Genomic DNA, 24,478 nt, shown 5'->3' with positions numbered 1-24,478 from the left:
ACTTGGTAAATGGGCCAGAGTAGCACACCCAAATGAGGAATGTGTGATCTCCAAAATCCTAAGAGACCAATTAAGCATTGTGCCTCTGTTTTGGTTATGGGAGGGACCAGATGGAACAGCTTACCCTTCACTTTAGAAGGTACATCTTTTTATTTTTCTTCTGCTGAACTTTTTAATCAAATACTGAGGGAAAACAAGGGGTAGGGTTGATTTTATCTTTAAACAGCCTCAGAAATCATTTTATTATAAAGGGACATGGCTGAAGAGGTAGGAAACAGATTCCCCATTGTGAGTTCTCCTGATGGCTTCTCCAAGGATCATGGAGAAGATGGAGATGTCAACCTCCTGGATTTTGGAGCAATGCTTCATCCTATCCCCCTGAGGTATGGTATTGGTGACTACTGCTTCAGAGCATGCATTGTTGATTTGAGAAATGGCCAGGCCAGAAAAGATTCCATGGATCAAGTAGCATAAACTCTGGTGGCTCCAGCCGACAGAAAGTTGTCAGTTGCATAACAGATTGTGCCACAAGTATCAGCCATGTCATCCACAAAGATAGACACGTGATCCTTCACATCTCCCACCAGCACCATGCAGTCCACTTCATTGCCTTGTGAATCAAGGCAAAGTCCACATTCAACCAGATTGCTGTGGAGGTCACTCTTTAGCCTCACCAACATCTGGTGAGACAATAGGGCAGTTCCTCCACTCAGAGATATTCTCCCTTATCCACTTCAGGGCAGCTGGCTCTGCACACAAATTGTCCACTGGGATATCAAAAAAGCCCTGAATTTGAGAAGCATGTAGGTCCATGGTGATGATATGATCTGTGCCTACTACAGATAGCAAATTTGTGACAAACTTGGCCAAGATTGGGGCCCAGCTCTTATCCTTCTTATCCTGCCTGGCATAAGGGAAGCATGGAATGACTGCAGTACCCCAGCTGGCTGAAGCGATCTTGCAGGCATTAATCACAATCAAAAGCTCCATAGGATTGTTGTTGGTTTTGCTACAACCACTCTGAATAATGTAGACATCCTCTCCACATACACTGTCTCCAATTTCCACACAGGTTTCCTGTTTGCTGAATTTCTTTGTCACCACTTTGCCTAGCTCCAGGCCAAGGTGGTTGGCAATTTTCTGGGATAAGTCCTAGTGGGAGCGGACACTGAAGATTTTGATATTTGGCTTCTTGGCCCTGGGAACTCTTCACTCAGTGATCACTGCTGTTGCTGCCAAGGCAGGAACCGAAGTCGGACCAGAGACCCAGTACTAACTGCTTCGCCTTGCTATTCCACCATCTTAGAAGGGATATCTTGACCTGCCCCACACACTGAACACCCAGAAATTGCACCAAAGTGGAAGGCCCCTGTATTTTTGTTGGATTTATCTCCCATCATCTCATGCAAATGCCTTACCAATAACTCTAGAGTCTGCTACTTTTGCTCACTAGGTCCTATCAACATATCAATATAATGGACCAGTGTGATGTCTTGTGGGAGGGAGAGATGATCAAGGTCTGTGGGCAATATTATGACATAGGGCTGGAGAGTGGATATACCACACCCACCCTCAGCAGTGACCTGAGGCTTTGCTCCTTCTCTTCCCTGTGAAGGCCCTGAGATGGTCTGGGGGGGAGGGGGGAGGAGTGAGTTTAAGGTATTTGTCAATAAGCCACAGGACATTTAGTCCCTAGTTTTTAAATTGGGCTTTTAAAGTTAGGTATGACTGCAGACCTCGGCCCCTGGGAGCAGCTATGAGGTGAGCACCCTCCTAGCCAGCTCCTAAGACCACTGCAAAAGAAAAGCAAGAGAAAGGTCCCTAGTCAGCCCTTTCCTAGGGTTAGCCTGGCTTTGATATTCAGTGTGGGAACCAAACCCAGGCACCCCCAAGACCTCTGAGGCTCTGAGGATGCCCAGGAACAAAGTTCCTGATCCCCAGAATGTGGGGACAGCAAGTCAGACTCCCCAATTTCCAGGATGCTAGCTCAGCAAGCAATCCATTGAGACAGCTCTAGTAGTGGGATGCTCCCAGACTGATGAACATGTTTTATCTTCCCCTAGGACAATGGGTGGCTCTTCCAGCATTACAGCAGACCTCCATTGGGATGCCTTCTCAGAAATTGGACAACCTGCCTCTGATAGTCTAAAAAGAAAGGGGCTAATCTTTTCCTGCCATACCACATGACCACAGTATGACCAAGAGTGGACTCTGTATAGGACCCTGAGTTCCAGTTAAACCTGTCTAAGAGAGAAGGAGAGGACAGACAGATCTAAGCACCAGAGACCATGTGGCCATGTCTCCTTATAGGGATGAGGAAATGCACTCCATTTGCTAAACCTCTCCCCCATAGAATAAGGAACCTCCTCATGGGCCATCAATTATGATTAAAAGGTTCCTGACTTTCCTAGCTCCCTGCCTATTTCCTTGTAATACTCTGATCCTTCCAGTGAAAAAGGCTTACAGTGTATTTTACCCCTTGTGAGAGGGAACTAATGGGATGCAGCCCCAATTCAAGTCTTGTCAGGGGCAGGGCTTCTCTGGACCCCTTAGCTCTCCACACGTAGCAGCTGCCCAGGAATTTTCCTGGAGAAACTAAGCTGGAGGGTTTTGCATTAAGTTTCTGCCATGGACAGACACTGTGAGCTTTGTATCTAGGTGATTCTAAAATCAAGTCTTTCCCTAAACTAAGCTAAGTGTGTAAAATTCTCTCTTCTGTCCTAAACTGTGCTTGCTTTACTGTGCTAGTCTGCTCATGTCTAGGAACTTGTAAATTAGATTTGGGATTCACCTGTTATAAATTGGGTATCAGTGAAAGGTAACCTAAAAATGAGTCTTTAAATGTAAATAATATCTTGCAATTGAATTTGATGTATAATTCACAAGTGGAATTAAGTCAGCTGCTGAAAAAGCAGAAAAACTTAGCACTGTTGTTACCAATAAAACTGTTTAAATTGCTTAGTTAATAAATGGAAGTGCCCAAGTTGTTTTTAAGTGGAAACTTACTAGAAACTCTAAGAGTTAAGATCATTATATAAATGCCTTTATATATATATCTTTATATACAAACAGCAGAAGGATAATATCTGAAATTGCTATAGCTGGGTGGATATAGCCTAGCCCTACTATTTTAAGTGTAATCTTAGACTAATTTACCTTTGTTTATGGTTACTTAAGTTCTAACCATACCCTTGCTTTTGCTAGCTATCGTGATGGTAATTATAAACTGAGTTTGCCTTTGTTTCTGATTCCTTAAGGTCTAGCCTCACCCTTCCCTTTGCTTATGGTTATTTCACGACAATTTCTGCCCCCTATGGCTCATGGAAAAGCAAACTTGAGACACCCATTTCCTGTCCTCCCCCTGCTGCCAATAGCCCTGCCTTCTCTTATGTCTAAACTGCTGCCTGGTAGAATTCTCCACTCTCAGTGAAGCCTGCTAGTAAGAGAGGGAATCAATAGATGGATCTGGAACCTGGCAAGAAGTCCACGTGGACATCAATAACCCCTAAAATGGCTGCTGGAAGACCCTCCCCAAGACTCTGCCACTCAGAAGAAGACTTCCTCTGGAAGCCAGGAGAAGCCCAGGATATTCCCTAAGGACTTTATCATTGAACCCTCATGGGAGATTGATGGGTGAGATAATCAAAATGATAAATAGCTAGAACTCCTCCCCTGCCATTAGCAAAGGAGTGGGATAATTAACAGTTCAAAAAGGCAGGCACAAGGCTTGAGCTCACTCTCGTGTGCTCTCTCACCCATTTCTGCCCTCTGTGTACCACTCTCCCCATTTTTCCTCCGCCATGTGGCCATGCAGGTAAATCTTGGGTGTTTATAACCCATAATGGGGAACTGTAATCTGTAAATCAGCCTGCTTTATCACTTTTCAGCCCCTTCCTCTCTACCTGGTGCTCCTGATCTGTTATTTTTTTCCCATTTCTCTGCCCTCCCTACCTGAATAAATTATGGCCTAACTGCCCAATGTTCTCTTGACATTCATTTCTGCAGCATAGGCAAGAACCTAGTCAAAATCCAGTAACATCAGGGTTGAACATCCACTCTTCCAGTCTGGTGGCCACCAGAGGCCTATTATCTCCGAGGACTGGGAAGTGGGACTGTTGAGTTTCCTAAAAGCTGCAATTCATGAGAGAAACCAGTTTTGCCTGAGACTTCAATGACCTCAGTGAGTATACACTGGAATTAGTGTTTTTCATCCAAGGTCTGACGGAGTCAAAATGGGAAATAAGCAAAGCTCTGAAGTCAAGTAAAATGTTGTAATTTGTATTTTAAAGCATTGAGAACAATTTGGTTATAAGCCAATAATTAAAAGGAAAGAAATTCTTATGCAAAACTGCATGGTCACAGTGCAAATTAGAGTAATTAGAAATAGCCTTCAAAGAAATCTTTTAAATGTTATTTTACAGATAAACTTATTTTATAAAAGAATGCAAATTATAAGTAACATCAATGAGTTGTGTTTTTGTGTCTAATTCTCTATTTGTGACTGCCTATTTGCTCAGCATATATCTTCATATATCGGGATTATAATATCACGTTAACAAATGAAAATTCTTAAAAGAGCTCTATTCAAATTGTTGAAAATTAAATATGCAGTTATATATGTAAATGAATATTCCTGGAGCCCAAATTTGGCTAAACAGGATGGAAAGATCATATAGAAATCTGAATATAGAAACTATTGGAAAAGGGAAAAAGATTTTCCTGAGTCCTTTGACCTACCCAGCCCCCAGGGCCTTCTCTTTGCAAGAGCTCTGGGGCTAGGTGTGGTAGATTAAAATTCTAACTTCCAGAGTGGACATGGCTCAAGCAATTGGGTGCCTGCCTCCCGCATAGAGGCCCTGGGTTCTGTTCCCAGTGCCTCCTAAAGAATGCACAGAGACACCACAATGAGCAAATGCCACAGTGAGCAGACACCACAAACACCAAAATGCTACAACCAGCAGATGCTGCAACCAGCACAATAAGTAGATGCCACAACCAGCAGATGTCACAATCAGCAGAAGATGCAACCAGCAGATGATGCAACCAGCAGGGAGCAGAAGTGACTCAAGTGGTTGGGCACTCACCTCCCACATGGGAGGTCCTGGGTTTGGTTCCAGGTGCCTCATAAAGAAGATAAGTGGACAGCAAGCAGACAGACAAGGGAGCCATCTTGGGATGGGGGGAATAAAAATAATATATATTTTTTTAAGTTATTATTTTAAAATCACCTTATCAGTAAGACCTTCAAAAAAAACCCTATCTATCTTCTAGGCTGGGGAATTAAGAATCAGTTTGACCTGTAATTCCCCAATTTAATCCTTTTATCAGTCTTAAAATAAGGATGGTTAATAATCTTATTACTAAATTTCAGTAAGTAAAGGAAAAGTCCTAGAGAGCTATGGAAAGATCTTTTTAAAAATATAATTAAAACAAATTAGACAAATGTAATATATTCCAGAATGTAGCAGTCAGTATGCTTTTAAGATTATTCACAGTTTTAGAATTTTATTAAAGTAAAGAGGTTTTAAGCCCCCTGTAAAGGAAGGAAAAGAACAGTCCTGGCATAAACTATAATGGTATCAATTTTATTTAGATTGGGTGTAATCGCCCTAGATTTATAGAATAGCCATTAAATAAATCAACACTATATGTATTAAATCTTTAAGATGATGAAAGTTGTAACTTCATGTCTAACGAAATTAAGTTAAAGAAGGAAATGTAGATCTGTTCTCTCTTAAATGAATAAAGTAAATTTCATTGGTTGCGTTGCTAGTTGTAATTTAATAAGCTTATTTTAAGGTAAAGTAACCAGTCTATGCAGTTATGGCTAATTATAAGGAGTTCATAAAAGCATCTTCTAAATTGAAGCATTTAAGTGACTAATTCCAGAAAGCCATTATTAAATAGAAACCTAAACTAATATCAATAACAAAAAGTAATTTCATAATAGGGAACACTATCAGAGGCCACCTCAATCTGCATATTAAAGTGGTGGTAAGGAAAGATAATCTTGATTCCATTGGAAATCTTCAGTTTTCATAAAATGATTGAGAAAGTAGTTTTTCCTGTACTGTTAAAGTAAAATACCTGTTAATTAATGTCATCATGGTAAAGGTATGAAAGTAAAAAAGCAAAATACTAAAGTAGTTAAGTTCATTTCATATGTTATACATTGTAATGAAAGTGTTTCAAAAGTATATAAAAATCAAATGAGATAGATTTCAGTATTGTCAAACTCTCCTGTATATTCAAACCAGGCCTTTGGTACACTGGATCTTGCCTCTCCATTTGAGTTATTGGCTAAGTTGGTCACTGACCCCTAAAACAATAAAAGTATCTACTGCATCTTTGAACATGCTCCTGAAGTAGGCAGAGAGTATGTTGCAGTTTCAGATTCCTGCAGCAGCTGGTAATGGCTCAATATGGCCAGATGTACAATGGGTATTGCCTCCAGACTGGCTCTGTTTCATAGTGCTGAAGGACACTATGCACCAGGCCAGTGAGGTACTAGAGCCTACCTTCCTAGCTTCTCTCTCGGGTCAACAGTGCTGCAGCATGCTGGCTATATGAAGGGCATACCACATAGAGCAATGATTACCAAAGACATGTAAGTAGAACTTAAACACAATTGGCATTATCACCTGCTCCCATGGAGAGATAATATGTATGGTATTGCAAACCTGGAGCTAAGATCTATTAATTGCAGCTCAAAGAACTTGTGCATTGATTAGTATTAAGTACTGTACCTATGTCTCTCCTATTCTAGATATCTGCCTGATGATTATGATGATATCTTTTCTATTCTAGATCATATGCAGAGGGATACTGAAGATGTTAAAAGTCCTAGGAAACTTAATTCATTTTCTAAGTAGTTAATAAATGTGCCTATAAGATAAAATAATGGCTCTCTTAACTACTATCTTTATTTTATTTTGTTTGCCATATGCTTGTCTTATTGTTGCCTATACTGTCTTTGTGAATTTACATCTAGGGAATTGCCTCTCTCCATACCTAACTGTCCTAAACACAACCACTGCTCTGGGAAAAGGCGTTGGCAGTTTATACCCAAACCCAGCGGTCTACCATAATCTCTCCTTAGAGTTAACCAACAGCATAAATGAACTGAAGGAAGAATGATGTTTCCCATCAACTTAGATGATGCAGCCTTTGAAGACACCTGGCCTTTCTCACTCTTATGGTCCAGTATGTCTAGCTGTCCCCTTTTCGGGGTCACTTACCACCATCTTCTTTATCCTTTTAGTGGGGCTGAGTATCTTCAAAATTCCAACTAAGTTTATTTCTTACAGAATCAACACCTTATTAGTCATGCAGAGATTTTAGCCAGTTCCAATCACAATGTCAGACCCATCTTTCCTCAACCTCAATAGGATAGCCAGAGAGGTTTATGCCCTGTCAGGCAGTGACTACTGCCCTATCCAGCAGGAAGTAACTACAAAAGAGTGACCATTGCCCATCAGCACTGCCTTAAGAACAAGGGTGTGAACTCTCTGAGGGGGCAAGTTGAGGTAAGTTAGGACAAGGAAACAAGGAAAAGACAAGCCACTACAGGACCAACAGACGATGTGACTGTCAGACCCCGCCAATGACCTTAACCCTGACCTTGAGGTTAACTCTTTCTGAGATCCTATCTTGGCCCTGGATAAGCCAAACAGTCCTCGCCATTGGCCCCCACCATTGGTGGGATAGCCAGTAACAGCTGGGGCCCCTCTCCTTAGCTTTAGCAAGGGGAAAAATAATTAATAGTTTAAAAGGTGACCACACAAGCCAGAGCTCACTCTCTCTGCCTAGAGGAGCCCACACCAAAGCTCAGTGTATATTTCCATCCTTCTCTCCCATTTCTCAGCAAGCTCTGTTCTTTTTCCCCATTTCCCAATAAATTATTTTTATGGAAGGAAGGAAGGAAAGACAGAGAGGTATGGTAGATATTGTTTACATCATGCACATCTGCCTTGACCCCCTTGCTCTCTTTGATCTTCTTCTGAATCCTGACTTTTACAGGTATTAACTAGAGAGTTCCAAGGAAGTTAGGCCCTCTTCTCAGCTCCAAAGAATGAATCATGATGGTCTGAATCACCTTGTTAATCCCATTCCTCTTTTTCAGGGACTGGACCAGTGGTTGGCATGTGACCAAGTTCCTACCAATGAAATATGATGAAAAGTCTGCCTGAAACCTCCTTTTTGGGACAACGAGACAGAGCCTCAAAAGGAGAAAGTTTGGGCTACTGTTCTTTCTTTATGTTTGGAATACAGAGTATATACAGAAGTGTCTGCATCTGGGGCAGTGATCTCAGAAGGAGAAACATAAGCACAAGGGCAAAAGACCAAAACATTGAGGATAATGGATCAGAAAGATGAAAGAGCTTGGGTCTTTCTTGACATTGTTGAGCCACTGAATGAACCATGTTAACTCCTGTTTTGAGATGTAATGCATATTAATTTATTAATAAATTATATTAACTATTAATTTATTAATAATAAATAGTGTTATGGTCAAAACCCCTATTGTTGGGAGACAATTCTCCATGCATTTCTTGTGTTACAGCACATTTTGCAATTAAAGCACTGACTGCCTTTTTTCCAGACTATCTTTTCAAGAATGTATAGCAAATAATGTTGGAAGATAGAGACAGCATCTCCCTCTAGAGTAAAGGGCAGGTATGGTAACTGTCCTTAAAAGGTTCCGTTTCCCTAAGTTTAGAGTATCTATATGGGCCCATTCATATCACCCATGGGAATTGGGGTCAAGGAGAATGGATGTAAATATGCTGATGATTATATTTTTTGCTGAGCCATAAGTAACTCCTTTATCCCTGATCTAGGTGCCATGTGTCTTCTACCAGCACCAATTAAACTTGTAAGTAGGACAAAATCTCACACCTTCACAGTTCTTGACAACTATTAGAGCAGGGGTTCTTAACCAGGGGTCTGTGAGCTTGAATTGAAATTTAAAACATTACTCTTGTGGTGACATGCTGGTGTGGGTGTGATACATTTATTAAATACACAGTAGAGTGTGGACTTAGTAAGGGGCCCATGGTTTTCACCTGACTGGCAAAGGGGTCCGTGGGGAAAAAAATTTAAGAACCCCTATATTAAAGGGATTTTCTGTTAGTTGCAGCCAAAACCATCCTAACTCATACAGAATTCATAACCCAGATGTGGCAAAGACTGCTAGCTGTTCCCCAAGTATCCATCCTCTCCTTATTCCTTTTAGTAATAAAACTACACACACACACACACACACACACAAATTTTAGCAGAGACCATAGCCACCCAGTGCAGACTACAATTTCCAACCTTCCTTGCAACTGGTTGGTTAAATTCTGGTCAACAGGATGTGAGTAAAATACATGTGTCATATAAGAGCAAAATAAATGTATATCTTGTTTAACCTCTGTGTTTTGGAACCTCTTTGTTACATCAATTTAGTCTGTCCATAAATAATACATGACATTAGAATGAATGGTAGTTTTAGACCCTTATGGATTTCAGCAGAAGGTTGATTTTTAACCTAAATTAAACTGTGTGGTAAGCATCTTCTGACATGGCTCCCATCTCCTGATACTCATGTCTTATGTAATCCCATCCTCTCAGGCTGGACTTAGGAACTTCCTTCTAATGAGCAGAATAACATGAAAGTCACAGGATGTCCAGAAGATTGTGACTTCCATCTTGCCGGCATTCTTTCTCTGGCTCTCTTGCCTGTTTGTTCTAAGAGAAACAAGCGGCCATGTTCTGAGTTACCCTGTGGAGAAGCTCGTGTGGAAAGAAGCTTAAAGCAGCCCTAAGCCAAAAGTCATTTGTTGGCAGCGGACTTGGCCCAGTGGTTAGGTCGTCCGTCTACCACATGAGGGGGTCCGCGGTTCAAACCCCGGGCCTCCTTGGCCCATGTGGAGCTGGCCCATGCGCAGTGCTGATGCGCGCAAGGAGTGCCCTGCCACGCAGGGGTGTCCCCCATGTAGGGGAGCCCCACGCACAAGGAGTGCGCCCCATAAGGAGAGCTGCCCAGCGCGAAAGAAAGTTCAGTCTGCCCAGGAATGGTGCCGCACACACACAGAGATGACGCAACAAAAAAAGAGACACAGGGAAACAGACTTTGGCCCAGTGGTTAGGGCGTCCGTCTACCATATGGGAGGTCCGCGGTTCAAACCCCGGGCCTCCTTGACCCGTGTGGAGCTGGCCATGCGCAGTGCTGATGCGCGCAAGGAGTGCCCTGCCACGCAAGGGTGTCCCCCGCGTGGGGGAGCCCCACGCGCAAGGAGTGCGCCCGTGAGGAGAGCCGCCCAGTGAGGAGAGCCGCCCAGCGTGAAAAGAAAGAGCAGCCTGCCCAGGAATGGCGCCGCCCACACTTCTCGTGCCGCTGACGACAACAGAAGCAGACAAAGAAACAAGACGCAGCAAATAGACACCAAGAACAGACAACCAGGGGAGGGGGGGAAATAAAATAAATAAATAAATCTTTAAAAAAAAAAAAAGAGACACATTCCCGTGCTGCTGACAACAACAGAAGCAAAGAACATGCAGCGAACTGACAACTGGGGGGTGGGGGGATGAATGAGTAAAGGTTAAACCAAACAAGGAGACATAGTAAAGACAAAAGATGTTGAGTAATTTTTTGGTATTTTTTGCAACAGTTTCAATTTTTTTGAATTGGTAGAAACTTGAATAACTGGTAGCCCTCTAATAAGGTTTTTGAGAGATAAATGAAGATACATGAAGATTTATACTAGGCAATAAGCAATATGCCATATTAAAATGGAGTATTTAGTGGGAAAAAATAAAAATAATCAACAATAAGTAATGTTAAGGTATTGCTGAAAATAATGCAAGTCATAGTAAAATTTCCTTCTTTACTTGCCATATTGTTCACTACTTGGATTATATAGAAACAATTAAATAAACATTCCAACTATTACAGTAATGTTTGTTCTTCTCACACTCTAGAAAAAGCATAGCTGTACTGGGAGCAAATACACAAATGCTAGTAAAGAGAAGTTTCTTCACAATAACAGTCAAGCATTTTTTAAATACCCAATCAGAACTGCATTTTTAAAATACCCAATCAGAACTGCCCTGTAGACTCTGGAATGAATTACAGCCCTACTGTGTTTCTGACTTTTCAAGATTTAGAGCATCTCTGTAATAGGTCTGTTCTGTGCTGATAACGCCAGTGAGTGACCCAGGGAACAGTCTTGCCAGATTTAGCAATACAAGCTCAATTTTAAATTTCAGGTAAACAATGAATAATTTTTAATATAAGTATGTCCCTTCCCAAATTATGTATTTCTTATCTGAAACTCACATTTAACTTGGCATCCTGTATTTTATTTGGCAACCGTACAGGGGAGGGCAGCTGTGAGTAAAGAAGGGAGAGAAGGAAGGAATTCATTGTCTCTAAGAGCTGTACTTTCCAAATATGCCTCCCATCTCCAAGAAGCACAAAGGGGTAGAATTGCTTCCACTCAGTACATACCTTTCCTATGTGTCTCTTAAGGTTGTTCTTGATATTTATCTTGGTGTCCTCTGAGTGTGTGGGGGTGTGTTATTGGAGGAGAAGAGTTTGGGAATGATGCCACACTGGCCTTAGCGGCAGAAGGTGATCCTGCTTTGAATTAGAGCACAATCCCACTAGTTCATGTCCAAAAGTAGGGCTCAGTGAGTTGATCTCTCTAATCAAAACATGAATGAAGGCTGCCTTAGGGAATTACTTGACCACTTAATCCAGGGTTTCTCAACTTTGCAACATTTGAAATTTTGAATCAGGCAACTCTTTGTTGTGGAGGACTGTCCTGTGTATTAAGGACTTTTAGCAGTATCCTGGACCTCTACCCACTAGATTCCTGTATCACCCCTAACCCCCAAGTAATAACAATCTAAAAATGTTTCTAGACATTGCCAAATATCCTCTGGGAAGCAAATTTGCCCCCACTTGAGAACCACAAACCTAACCTATATGCCTTAAGAAACTTTAAGAGGATTTTTATACTTAATTAGCAGGCCTTCATGTTTGCATTGTGGGGAGGGAGGAGGTACCCAACATTGGCAGTCAGAAAGTATCACCCACCCCAATGATTCAGACAGAGACACTCTCAGCTAAGGTGGGGCCCTATATCATAAACAGGCCCAGAAAGAGGTAATGCTCCCTTACACATGAGTGCTAAAGTTCTTTTTATGTGTTAAAAGAATTGGGTCAAAATCATGTTAAAATTAATGTTACAGGGAAGCAGATTTGGCTCAACTAATAGAGCATCCGCCAACTACATGGGAGGTCCAGGGTTCAAACCCAGAGCCTCCTGACCCATGTGGTGAGCTGGCCCACGCACAGCGCTGATGTGCTCAAGGAGTGCTCTACCACACAGGGGTGTCCCCCATGTAAGGGAGCTCCATGCCTGCGGCGGCTTGCTCGGTCCGTAGAGGTGGGGTCTGGCTGCGGACGAGGGGTCGGTCCAGCTCTGGACGAGGGATCAGTCCCGCTTGGGACGAGGGGTCGGTCCCACTTGGGACGAGGGGTCGGTCCGGCAGCAGACGAGGGATTGGTCTCACAAGGGGTTGCGCGGTTCGGCTGACGGGGTCGCCCGGCGAAGCCGGCGACGAAGGGGTCGCCCGGAGAAGCAGGCGACGAACTGGGGACAAGGGAGGCCAGGCCCTTGTCGGGGGCTCTCAGGACTGGAGGGCACACGGCAGAAGAACTACTGTGGAGACAAGGTAAACATGCAAGTCCACTTTATTGAGGGAGAGGAAACAGTTTTATAGGGGCTGGGGAAGGTTGATTGGTCGAAGCCACGCCCTGTTCTGATTGGTTACCGGCGAAAGGTCAGTGGGCGGTACTGGACGGGGGAGGGGTGGTGGTTAGGGATTGGCTGTCACTGTTGCTGGGGGAAGGGGCAGGGTTTAGGGATTGGTGGCTGCTGTTGCTGGGGTGGAGGGCAGACTTGAGTTTCCCGCCCACGCCTGGCTGTTGCTGCTGTCAGGGGAGGGGAAAAGGGCAGACTGGAATTTTCCGCCCTGCGCCTGCGCAGGGAGAAAGAAGAAGGGTGCCGCCCCACAGGCATCGTGTGGCGCCATCCCGGAGGAGGGGCGACCGCGGAAGCATGGCTGCCGAGAAGGGGAGACCTGAGGGCACTCTTCGCCCATGCTGAGCTCCCTTCAGGGGTGGCGGTGAGTCCGACCAGCCACCCTATTATGGGGGCAGCGGCTTCACCTGCCGCGGCTGCTCCCCCGCCAGGCCAGCAAACCACACTTCAGCCTGAGGGGTGACCGCACATGCCCCACAAGGAGAGCCGCCCTGCGTGGAAAAAAGTGCAGCCTACCCAGCAGTGGTGCCACACACATGGAGAGCTGATGCAGCAAGATGATGCAACAAAAAGAGACACAGATTCCTGGTGCTGCTGATGAGAATACAAGCGGACACAGAAGAACACACAGCAAATGGACACAGAGAGCAGACAACTGGGGGGGTGGGAGGGAGAGAAATAATAAAAAACAAATTAAAAATAATAATAATAATGTTACACCATGGTCTCCAAAAGAAAATTTTATATATGATGATACATAGTTATCATAATTGAGGAGCAGCACAAGGGGCTGTGTGACTACACAGTTACACTTTGTAGAAAACCAAACTAGAATAGAGGCACTAATTACCCTATCTCCAATGGCGACTCCCAAGCTTGGGGATCAGAACTTCACTCTCCTCTCTTCAGAGTCAGCTGATTCTTAGGAGAAGGAAAATAACCATCAACATTTCCTTCCGGCCAAATCTGTGGTGGAAAATTTACTGGATACACGGAGTGACTGAGACCAGGGCATCTTTACTTGATGGGGAAGTGTCCCCCCAAAACTGGTGTATTGAGGTGCTAACCCCCAGTGCCTTAGAATGTGACCTTATTTGGAAATAGGGTCAATTTTGTTAGGAATTGGTTAAAAGGAGGCTAAACTGAATCAGAGTAGGCCCTAACTCAGCATGACTTACAGGTAATCTTATAAAAAGGAAATTTGGACACAGGAAGAATGCCATGTAAAAAGAGACCAAAGCCCAAGAATTGCTGGCCACTGACAAGCCAGGAGAGAAGCATGAAACAGATTCTTCCTTATCAGACAGAAGAGGGAACGTGGTCCTTCCAACACCTTGATTGTGGATTTCTGGCCTCCAAAACTGTGACCATCTATTTCTGTTGTTTTAAGCCATCCAGTCTACAGTATTTTGTTAGGGCTGCCCTAAGAAACTAAGACAGGAAGGATGGAATTTCCCAAGGGAGGGGCAGAATACTTGCTGAGGGGAGGTTAAAGAAGAGGCTGCTGCCCCTCTCAGTCAGAAGCAGAGTGGGCATCACCACCCCAAAATTCTCAAGATTGAGGAATGAACAGACATAAGGGAGGAATAAAAATATGGAACAAAGTAGACTTATTATTAGTCCAGCAACAGAAGAACATGTATCATTGGTACAAAGGCAGAGGTCACCAGAGGTTCTCAGGGGAGGGAGAGGGAAGAATAGGTTTGACGTGGGTCATTTTTGGGACATTGAAACTGTCCTGCATGACATAACAATAATGGATACAGGTCATTATATATTTCTGTCACAGCCTATAAAATTGTGAGGTGCGACATGTAAACCACAATGTAAACTATATCCATGGTTAGTAGCAACGCATCAATATGTGTTCATCAATCGTAACAAATGTACCACAGTAATGAAAGATGTTGTTAATGGGGGAAAGTGTGGGAGGGGGAGGGAAGGGGTATACGGGAATCCCCTATATTTCTGATGTAACATTTATGTAATCTAAAGTTTCTTTAAAAATAAAAAAATTGGGAAAACGGACTTTGGCCCAGTGGTTAGGGCGTCCGTCTACCACATGGGAGGTCCACAGTTCAAGCCCCGGGCCTCCTTGACCCGCGAGGAGCTGGCCCATGTGCAGTGCTGATGCACGAAAGGAGTGCCGCGCCACGCAGGGGTGTCCCCCGCATAGGGGAGCCCCACGCGCAAGGAGTACACCCATTAGGAGAGCCGCCCAGCGCGAAGGAGGGAGCAGCCTGCCGAGGAATGGCGCCGCCCACACTTCCCGCGCCGCTGACGACAATAGAAGCGGACAAAGAAACAAGACACAGCAAAAAGACACAGAAAACAGACAACTGGGGGAGGGGAGGGGAATTAAATAAAATAAATAAAAATAAATCTTTAAAAATAAATAAATAAATAAAAATTTAAAAATTAATAAAAACTATCACACAAAAAAGAGGCTGCTGAAAACTTAAGAGAAGGAGGAAGCCTCCACAGCGGCACTCTGAAGACCTAAAGTGTGGAGGCTTTGTCCTTCCCTTATGAGGTATAAGGATTGTCCTGCCTTTATGAGGTATAAGAGGGTGAGTTAGTTATATAAAGTTACAACTTGTGTGCCTCTGACTTTGTTCTGCTTTGGCATGCTCACCTCACCCCACTTGTAAAAATGGCAAGCTTCGTTTTGAAGACCTGCTATTTAAATGTATATTTCCTACCACGAGTTTCCAGCAGAGGGCGAGTATCAGGGACGTAATGGGAAACTGAATCCAACTCCACAAGTAAGTGACTTCAAGAAGAGCTCACCGCCCCCTCGTCCTCCTCTACCCCACTCCGCCCGGTGCCCGTGGAGCTAAGGAAACCAGAAAGGTGCGCCCTGAGCCTGGCAAGAGCAAGAAGCCCTCACCACCCTAGACCTCCGGGGCCTTCCCCAAGGGAGGCGAGAGCCAGGGGAACCGGCCTCTCTCCCGTGCAGCAGGAAGAACGCAGCCCAGAGCAGGGCGGGAGCGGTGCCGGGATCAGTGCCCCCTTCTGCCTCCGCTCTCCGACCTCCTGACGGGGCCGCCCCTTGGCAGGGGGCGCCCGGGTGAGGCCGGCGGGGAGCGGCGAGAGGTGGGTGGGTCCTGGGGGAAGACGGGCGCGCCCCGCGCGGCGCCCTCCTGCGGGCCTGCCCGGGGCCTGCTGGGACCAGCGCCTCAACTGGCGACGACGAGGATGGGGGTAGTTTTATTGGTTACTTCACAGGTGTGAAGCAGTGTGTGCGATTCGGGGCCAAAATAATAGCAACGGTTAACAGTTGTCGCTCCCTGTGTTCCAGGTCTTGAACTAAAAGCTTAAAGTGAATTACTTTATTCCTTCTCCTCGCCGACCCCTTCAGTTCCGTGCTGTTGTTACTGGCACCTTAGAGACGCACAGAGGTTAAGTAACTTGCCTACCTCGTGAGCTGCCCGGGCACGTTAATGTGCCTGCAGAGTTTGCTCCCCCATCTCACAGAGTTCACAGTCCATGGAGCGAACAAATGGTACCGGCTAAGTGCCATGACTGCGGTGGCCGTCGGGAGTTAGGAGAGAAAAGAGGTGAGGCAACTAGCCCACCACTCAGTGGGCCTGGCAGGTGGTTATGAGCCGGCCGGGCAAATCGGGACCTTATCTTAGCTCTTGGTACCTGTCTTCTAACACTATTTTGTGTATAAACCCATGCCCCTGCCCCAGTGGTCCTCAACCCTGACTACGTTAGAAACACCGTTTTAAATCTCCTGGACCCCAGGAGAGTCACTTAATTAAGAATCCCGGGATGGGGCTCTGACATCAGCGTTTTTGAGACCTCCCCAAGTGATTTTTCTGTGCAGTCAGAGGCGAGAACAAAGGTACACTTCTCAAATTTCCTATGGGTAGGAGCAATGTCTTGTTTGTTTTATAGTTTATACCTCTGCCTTACATATAGTTACATGTAATTCATTTAATTGAACTAATTTGAATCAAATAGCTGAAGGGAATAACTCGTGAATGGGGAAAAAAATATGAAACAACATTTTGGTCACCTAACTCGGAGGGCTCAAAGAAAAAGAGGAGAATAAAGGCCCTAACTAATGCTCTTTTCTTTTGACCTGTGAAAAGCAGAGGACCTCTGCATGTCTCCCAGTGAATTTTCGGCACACTCTAGCTTTTTCGAGAAGCACACATCGGTCCGAGTGTCTGGAAATTAATTGAGCTATTTCCATCCACATCCCACAAATTGCATGTGCAGCGAAGGCAGGAAGTTCACCAATCACGGAGACCAAGAGAGGGCATTGCCAACCTGGGTGTGCCTTGGTGGAGATGCTATGACCCTGGGTAATGGAAAAACAGAGAAAGCATGGGAGTGCTTCAGGGGTTCCTCAAGTGGGAACATGGCCCTGGGGCCGGAAAGAAGCAAAAATACACCTAGTCTGGCTGCTCCCCTGTGTTCATTGGTATATTTCCCGCTTACCAGGTTGGATAGAATGGTAGTGTGGGTCTGGGTTAAGCTAGAGGGATTTCAGGAATTTTAATGAAGCCGTGCTTCTGCAAGCCTGTGACATCTATTTGCATGACTTGCTTTGAATAGGGAGAGAGACTGGGTGGAGAACATCAGCCTAGAGAAGCTTGTGCTCAGGTGCACAGGGAGGGAGGAGAGAGAGAGAGCAATCTTCTATCATCAGGCAGGCAGGTGTTAGAGCCCAGTGGAGAGAAGAACCACAAGGACGAGAGCCAGTGAGACGTGGGTTATTCTTGTTGATGGGATTGACTCTTCAAGCTGCCAAATGCTGGGTGATACCCCCACCACACCCTCAGTTTTGCTACTTTTCCATTTAATGTAAGCAGAGGGAAAGTCTACTTTTTTAGTACAACCTAAGTATGTCCAGTTAAACTTATTAAAAAATAAAGGTGAGTGAAGAAATTGGGGTTAATGAAAGACAAGGCTAAAAATATAGTTTAAAGGCAGAGTTGATAATAATATTCTTGCAGGGAAGCCTTGTCCACTTGCTAGAAATAGAACACTAATTTGGTTCTGAGCATCCTAGCAACCACTGCAAAGGAAGAAACAGGATCTGTTGCATGAAGATGTACAGTGTGGATAGGAGAAACATCAACTGGTAACTCAGAAGTACAATGCACTCTTCATCCCAAAAACCCCATACCTGGATATTCTCAGGAGAAGCCAAAGGAAGTTTTTTTTCTCCTATAAAGTAGGGGGCATATGTGTCTAATCCATTTCTGTACTTTGATGGACGAATTCAGTTCTTCTTATTTCATATAGCATACATAATACAAATGTGATTTCTCTCAGCAAATTGCCCTTAAATCATCTGTCTAACCATGAAAAAAAAAAGCAGTAAATATGAAGACAATGGGTATCAGACTCTACCCTTGATGTAAGTTTGCAACAAAGAAGAAAAGTCTTCCTTCCAGAAATACCAAAAACAATGAATATCATGCTTATCTACAAAATTGGGACTTTTTAAATATGGATTGGGGCATGAATATTTATTTGAAGTGTAGTCTTTAACAGGAGATGATATCTTCTTTAAAAAGAAGCTGGAAGGATCCAAATGGTTACATTCTGGATCTTTTTCATTGGAACCACTGAGAAAATAGGCTGTGGGAATTTTAAATGAGTATCTGACATGTTAAATAACAAGAGCTAGCAGCAAAGGTGACCTCAGAATTTTGTTTCAGTTGACTGATGTGTCAAATCTGTTTTAATATATCACTGAGAAAAAGAAAGAAAACATTAATATTCTCTGTACAAAGACTAGTATATTCAAGACTTGCTATTTTCAGTCAGAAAAAGATCATTAAGAAATGAATCTGCCTTCATCCAAGCCAATGTGTTTAGTAAGTACTTCACTGAAATCTGCTGATGCTGCAACTCTTTTTTGGGAATGGGATTTAAAACAACAAGCCATGAGTAGCCACAAGATTATGTAATCTAAAAATGGCTCTTATTTCATCTAGTTTAAAAAGTTTCATGGTAAGAGAAGTCTTCATTCCTTGACGTCCATCTTTTGCACAGTTTCCAGCCTGGTACACAGGAGAGGAAGAAAATTTTTAGACCAAGTAAGAGGAGAGCATACCAACTACCATTGCTTGGGGGAAAGAATTCCCAAGAACAGAAGGAAAAAAGATGAGGGCAGACTGGACCCAACACACCAGTAGAGCAAATGAAGGGCTTCATGGGGACAGGAGAGGGCTTTGCACAAGCCAAACTGTTTCTGGACTGGGAACCACAGGAGCACAGGACTGGGGAGCCCTTGCAGGTGATGAGACCTTCAGTACCCTCTTTTGCTGATAAGACATTTCTTCCACTTTTTCTTTATCCCCAGCACCTTTTCTTTATCCTCCCCTTGGGTCTAAACCGTAACTATAACCAAGTGGTTCTCAACCCCAGAGTAAGTATCAGAATTGCCTGCATGGGCTTTGAAAATGACAAATGCCCAAACCCCAAATGCAGAGACTCAGATTTAGTGGGTCCAGGAAGGCATCTTGGAATACATATTTTCTTTTTTTTTCAAAAGAGATTCTTAAGGAAAGGCTCCCTAGGAGGCACCAATAAGGGTGGTGGAGGACAGGGAAAGGGAAGAAGCTGAGCAAGGGCGCACTTCACGGGAAGCCCCAACCTGGGCTGATCCTGAGGGCAGCTCTGGAGTGCACATTACTCCTCAGGGCATGTCCTTCCTTGAGGGCAGGAAGCTGGGCCTTTGGACCCCCAAACCAGTCAGTCACTGGCCTCAAGCCAAGGTGGGAGATGGGGAGAACCCTGGCCGTAAAACTCCCATTCACTGCTGCCTCTCCCTGTGGGCTGAACCACCACCGGTGCCTTTCCCAGGTGTCGGTGGTATCTGAGGAGCACACAGAAGCTGAAAGGTGGATAGAGATCTGGGGGTCCCAACAGGGCCCTAGAGCTACACCTCCAATCCTGCCTGCTCTCTCCACTGGCCACACACAGCTCCCCAGCGATGGGTTTTTCATCATATTCTGCTGCAAGGGGAAATGAGTAATATCTTTTGAAAGTCCCGGGATTGGCTTTTCATTCCGGGGAGAAGCTCTTCCTTCCCTGGGGTGGGTAGAGGCTGAAGTCCCTGGAATGCCTCTAAGACAGAGCAGCCATCACGGTTGAGGATGACCTCAAAAGCAGAGGACAGGTTTGGCTCTCCCGGCCCCTCAGTTCAGTGATTTCCTGAGACAGGCACTGGCAGACAGATGTGGAGAGGGGATTTCCAGAGGCCAGCTGTGGATGGCCAAACACTTCGTTCAATCCATCCAGTGATTTCCAAAGTCCATCATCCTCTTCTTTGACTAAGGTTGGCCTTTCACAGAAGGGTCAAGCCAGAAGTTCTCAGTAGCCAAAGACCCTCCCCACCCCCTCCCCATATTTGGGTTACAGGTGTCTGGATCCACATCTGAAGAGCAAGGAAAAGGAAGGACTGTCTACAGAACCAAAAGCCTAACAGTCATCCTCCTGGTTGGTTTTCTGCAGCACATAATCTCTTATGTCATAAACCTAGGGTAGAACCAAAGCACTGCTCTCCTCTGACTGGCTATGTGGAGTGGCTTCCAGGGCCCCATCGTCCGACCCACAAAGGCAGGAGCCCAGTGCCAGAGGTGAAAGTGCCATCTTTGTTTTGTGAAGAGTTAGGTTAGACAGAGAGAAAGAGAGCAAGGGAGGAAGGAAGGAAGGAATCCATGGGAACCATGTTTGCTCCTAGCAATCAAAGGCCGTGGAAGACAGCTGCCCAGTGCTGCATCCAATGAACTTTCTCTTTTGAAAAGTATTTGTGGTGTGGAACAATATTTGGGCAGTTGCTGGAGGAGATTTATTGATGTATGTGCCTCATGGAAATGTTATAGTGACATCTTCATGTCCTTAATGTTAGAGGTTCTCCCTCACAGGTTTGCAATAATTAGCAAGCTGTGTCTTAGTTCCCCCTGACATGCACTGAGGAAAGACAAGCCCCTCCCCAAGCCTACTTGCCTAAAAGCACAGCACTTCCCCTAAATGTTGAACAAAGAAACCACATGGAAATGGGAATAAAGTGAGATAGAGACCTTCACCCCCTCCAGATCAAAGCACATCTGCTCCTGCAGCATTCCAAGAAAACCTAACTCCCTAACTCACTACCCTCTAGCCATACAAGGAGAAATAGCCACCTCTAGGGCTTCCTTTCGGCCCCTGCACCTCACTCAGACCCCTGACCCCTCCCGCTGATTATCATCCCCCCTCTGGGAATGTACTATATAAATTCACATCTGCACCTTCCAGGGGCAGGCTAAAGTCTATCTTCAGACCCCCGCCATGCTGACAAGGGGGCTAAAGTCTATTCTTCAGACCCCCTCCATTGGGAGAACTTCCCAATAAACTATCTGCTTGCAATCATCAGTCTCCATGTCCCAGTAAGCACCACCTTTTCTCCCACACTTAAATAATATATGCTTGCTATCACCTCTGTGCTTTTTCCCATAGAGTTTCCTCCTTTAAGAACATTTTTCTCTTCTTTGGTCTTTCTTATCCTTCAGGTCCAACTTTTAAAAATTCTTCTTCCAGGAAACCTTCTCTAACCTGTCAAACAGGAATTAGTTGTCCCTCCCAGGAATGCCCAAGTCAGAATACATACTTTTAAAACTGCAGGTTTACATTCCAGGGTGATCGTATTTTCTGACTTCCATGTACACTTTTTGAGGTCAGGGAGTGCCTTGTGCTCCCATTTATTTTATAGTACCTATCACAGATACTTAGAGAACAGTCTACCTTGGTTTATGTTTGTTTGTTTGTTTTTGAGGTACCAGAGACCAGGGATTGAACCTGGGACCTCATATGTAGAAAGCCTGTACTCAACCACTGAGCCACATTGGCTTCCCTGAGTTGGTTTTTTTCATTGGTTTTGCTTGTTTGTTTTTGTTTTTTCAGGAGGCACCAGGAACTGAATCTGGGACCTCCCATGTGGGAGGCAGGTGCTCATTGGCTTGAGCCACATCCACTCCCCCTTGGTTTCTTTTAAATGTCCCTCTATCCATTCTGGGTTTTTTCCCTTTCTATTTTATTCTCTATATACAATTCCTTACTGACCTGAGTGTTCATTTTTGTACTCTCATACCCTTTCAGGTGCTATTATATTCTCATATCTGCATCTTTGGTAATGACCCACCTGATCTCTGTCCCAATACTCTTCTATTCCCCAACTCTATCTTGTATATGTCTTAGGAGAAATTCCAGGAGCAATTCATATTCCAGGTGCCTTGGCATCTAGGCAAACTTGCTGCTTTTCTCTGTGTCTGTGTCTTGATAACTGGTTTCTGTTTTATTTCAGAGTCCACTTGTACATGTCGCACACCGGTTCCATTAGTTGGGTCTTCAGCTTGTTAGCTGTTGCCTAACTTCCTGCCTTACTAATTTATCCTATTTCTCCAGACCTAGGGACCTTCCCTGACTTGTTCTTGCCAAATGCCTGGCATCATCCAAATTAACCATCTAGATCAGGGATCACTAAACATTTCTATAAAGTATCAGATAGTAAATATTTTAGACATTACTGGCCACATGGTCTTTGTCACAGCTAGTCTTCTAGTCTGTAGAGCCGAAGCAGCAGAAACAACATGCAAACTAATGGGTGTGGTTGTGTTCCAAAAAAAATTTATTTCAAAGTTTTAAAAAGCTGAATCTAAAATTTAAATGAGCATTCAAAGGATCTAGAATAGGAAAAACAAACTTCATAAAGGAGAGCAAAGTTGGAGGATTTATACTATATGATTTAAGACATTCTATAAAGTGAGTCAATCAAGACAGTTGACATTTGCATAGGATAGAAGAATAGATCAATGAAACAGAACAAAGAAATCCACATGCATATATAGCCAATTAAATTTGACCATGTGCCAAGGTAATATGGTAGGGAAAAATAACTTTAAAAAAAAATAGGGGAGGTAAATGTGACCCAACCTGTTGGGCACCTGCCTACCTCATGGGAATTCCCAGGCTTGGATCCCAATGCCTCCTAAAGAAGACAAGCAGACACTTCACCTGCTGCAATGAGCTACATGCCATGCACACTGCAATGAGCACAAGCAGACGCTACAAGCCAGCAGACGCCACAGCCCACAAGAAGCAAATATGACTCAAGCCTTTGGGCACTCACTCACCATGTAGGGACCTATATTCAATTCCTTGTGCCTCCTGGAGAAGGTGAGCAGACAGACAAAAGAACCCCCTGGGAGAGGGAGAGGAATTTTTTAAAAGAAAATCTTCAGTATCTTAAAAAAATATAGTGCTGGGACAACTGACTATTCATATATATATATATATATATATATATATATATATATTTAAAAAGGGACTTCAACTCCTACCTTACACTGTACACAGAAATTAATTTTTAAAAATACAAAAACTAATTTAAAATGGATAGTTTTAAAGGGTAAAATCATGTAATTTCTATTAGAAAACATAGAAAAATATCTTTGTGAACTTACATTAGAAAAATATAGACATACCTCTTATTCTGTTTCACTTTAGTAGTGCACTTCACAGATACTGCTTCTTTTTTTATTTTACAAATTGAAGGTACATGGCAACTCTGTTTTGAGCAAGTCTCTCAATGCCATTTTTTCCAACAGCATGTACTCACTTCATGTCTCTGTGTCACATTTTGGTAATTCTCATAGTATTGCACACTTTTAAAAATTATTATATCTATTGTGCTCTGTAATCAATGATCTTTGATGTTACTATTGTAATTGTTTTAGGGCAAACCATAGACATCCATATAAAATGGTGAACTTAATCAATAAATGTGTGTGTTCTGGGTGCTCCAACAACCAGCCTTTCCTCTCTCTTTTCCACTCCTTGAGCCTCCCTATTCCCTGAGACAAAGCAATATTGAAATTAGGCCAATTAATAATCCTACAATGCCCTGCAAGTGTTGAAGGGAAGAAAACAGTCACATGACTCTTTTTTTTAACTCAAAAGCAAAAAATGATTAAGCTTACTAAGGAAGGTATGTAGAAAGCTGAGGTAAGTGAAAACTATCCCTCTAGAGGCACAAACATTTAGCCAAGTTGTGAATGCAAAGGAAAAATTCTTGAAAGCAATTAAAAGTACTGTTCCAGTGAACACACAAATGGTAAGAAAACAAAATAGCCTTATTGCTGATACGGAGAAAGTTTTAGTGGTTTGGATAGAATCAAATCAGCCACAAAATTCCCTTAAGCCGAAGCCAAATCCAGAGCAAGGCCCTAATTCTCTTCAATTCTTTGAAGGCTGAGAGAAGTATGAAAGCTTCAGAAGAAAAGTTTCAAGCTAGCAGAGGTTGGTTCATAAGGCTTAAAGAAAGAAGCCATCTCCATAATGTCAAAGTGTAAGGTGAAGCAGCAAGTGCTGATGCAGAATCTTCAGCAAGTTGTCCAGAAGATCTAGCTAAGATAATTGATAAAGATGGCTACGCTACAAACAGATTTTTAATGCAGATGAAGCAGCCTTCTATTTATTGGAAGTAGATGTCATCATTGACTTTCCCAGCTAGAAAAGTCAATGCCTGGCTTCAAAGTTTCAAAGGACAGACTGTCTCTTGTTATGGGCTAATGCAGCTGGTAACTTAAAGTTGAAGCCAATGCTCATTTACCATTTCAAAATTCCTAGGCCCTTAAGAATTATGCTAATTCTGGGAA

General features: G+C 43.7%; 2 pseudogenes; both read right to left on the bottom strand.

Moving 5' to 3' along the window:
- Positions 1-243: 243 nt before the first annotated feature.
- Positions 244-16,338, bottom strand: LOC101419595 (ribose-phosphate pyrophosphokinase 1-like; annotated as a pseudogene).
- Positions 16,339-19,420: 3,082 nt separating this feature from the next.
- On the bottom strand, positions 19,421-20,435 carry LOC101419160 (shieldin complex subunit 1-like; annotated as a pseudogene).
- Positions 20,436-24,478: the final 4,043 nt, after the last annotated feature.

Source organism: Dasypus novemcinctus, chromosome 11 (assembly GCF_030445035.2).
Source record: "Dasypus novemcinctus isolate mDasNov1 chromosome 11, mDasNov1.1.hap2, whole genome shotgun sequence".
Classification (NCBI taxonomy): domain Eukaryota; kingdom Metazoa; phylum Chordata; class Mammalia; order Cingulata; family Dasypodidae; genus Dasypus; species Dasypus novemcinctus.
Note: the sequence above shows the minus strand (reverse complement) of the source record. Positions and strands in the feature narration are given on the sequence as shown.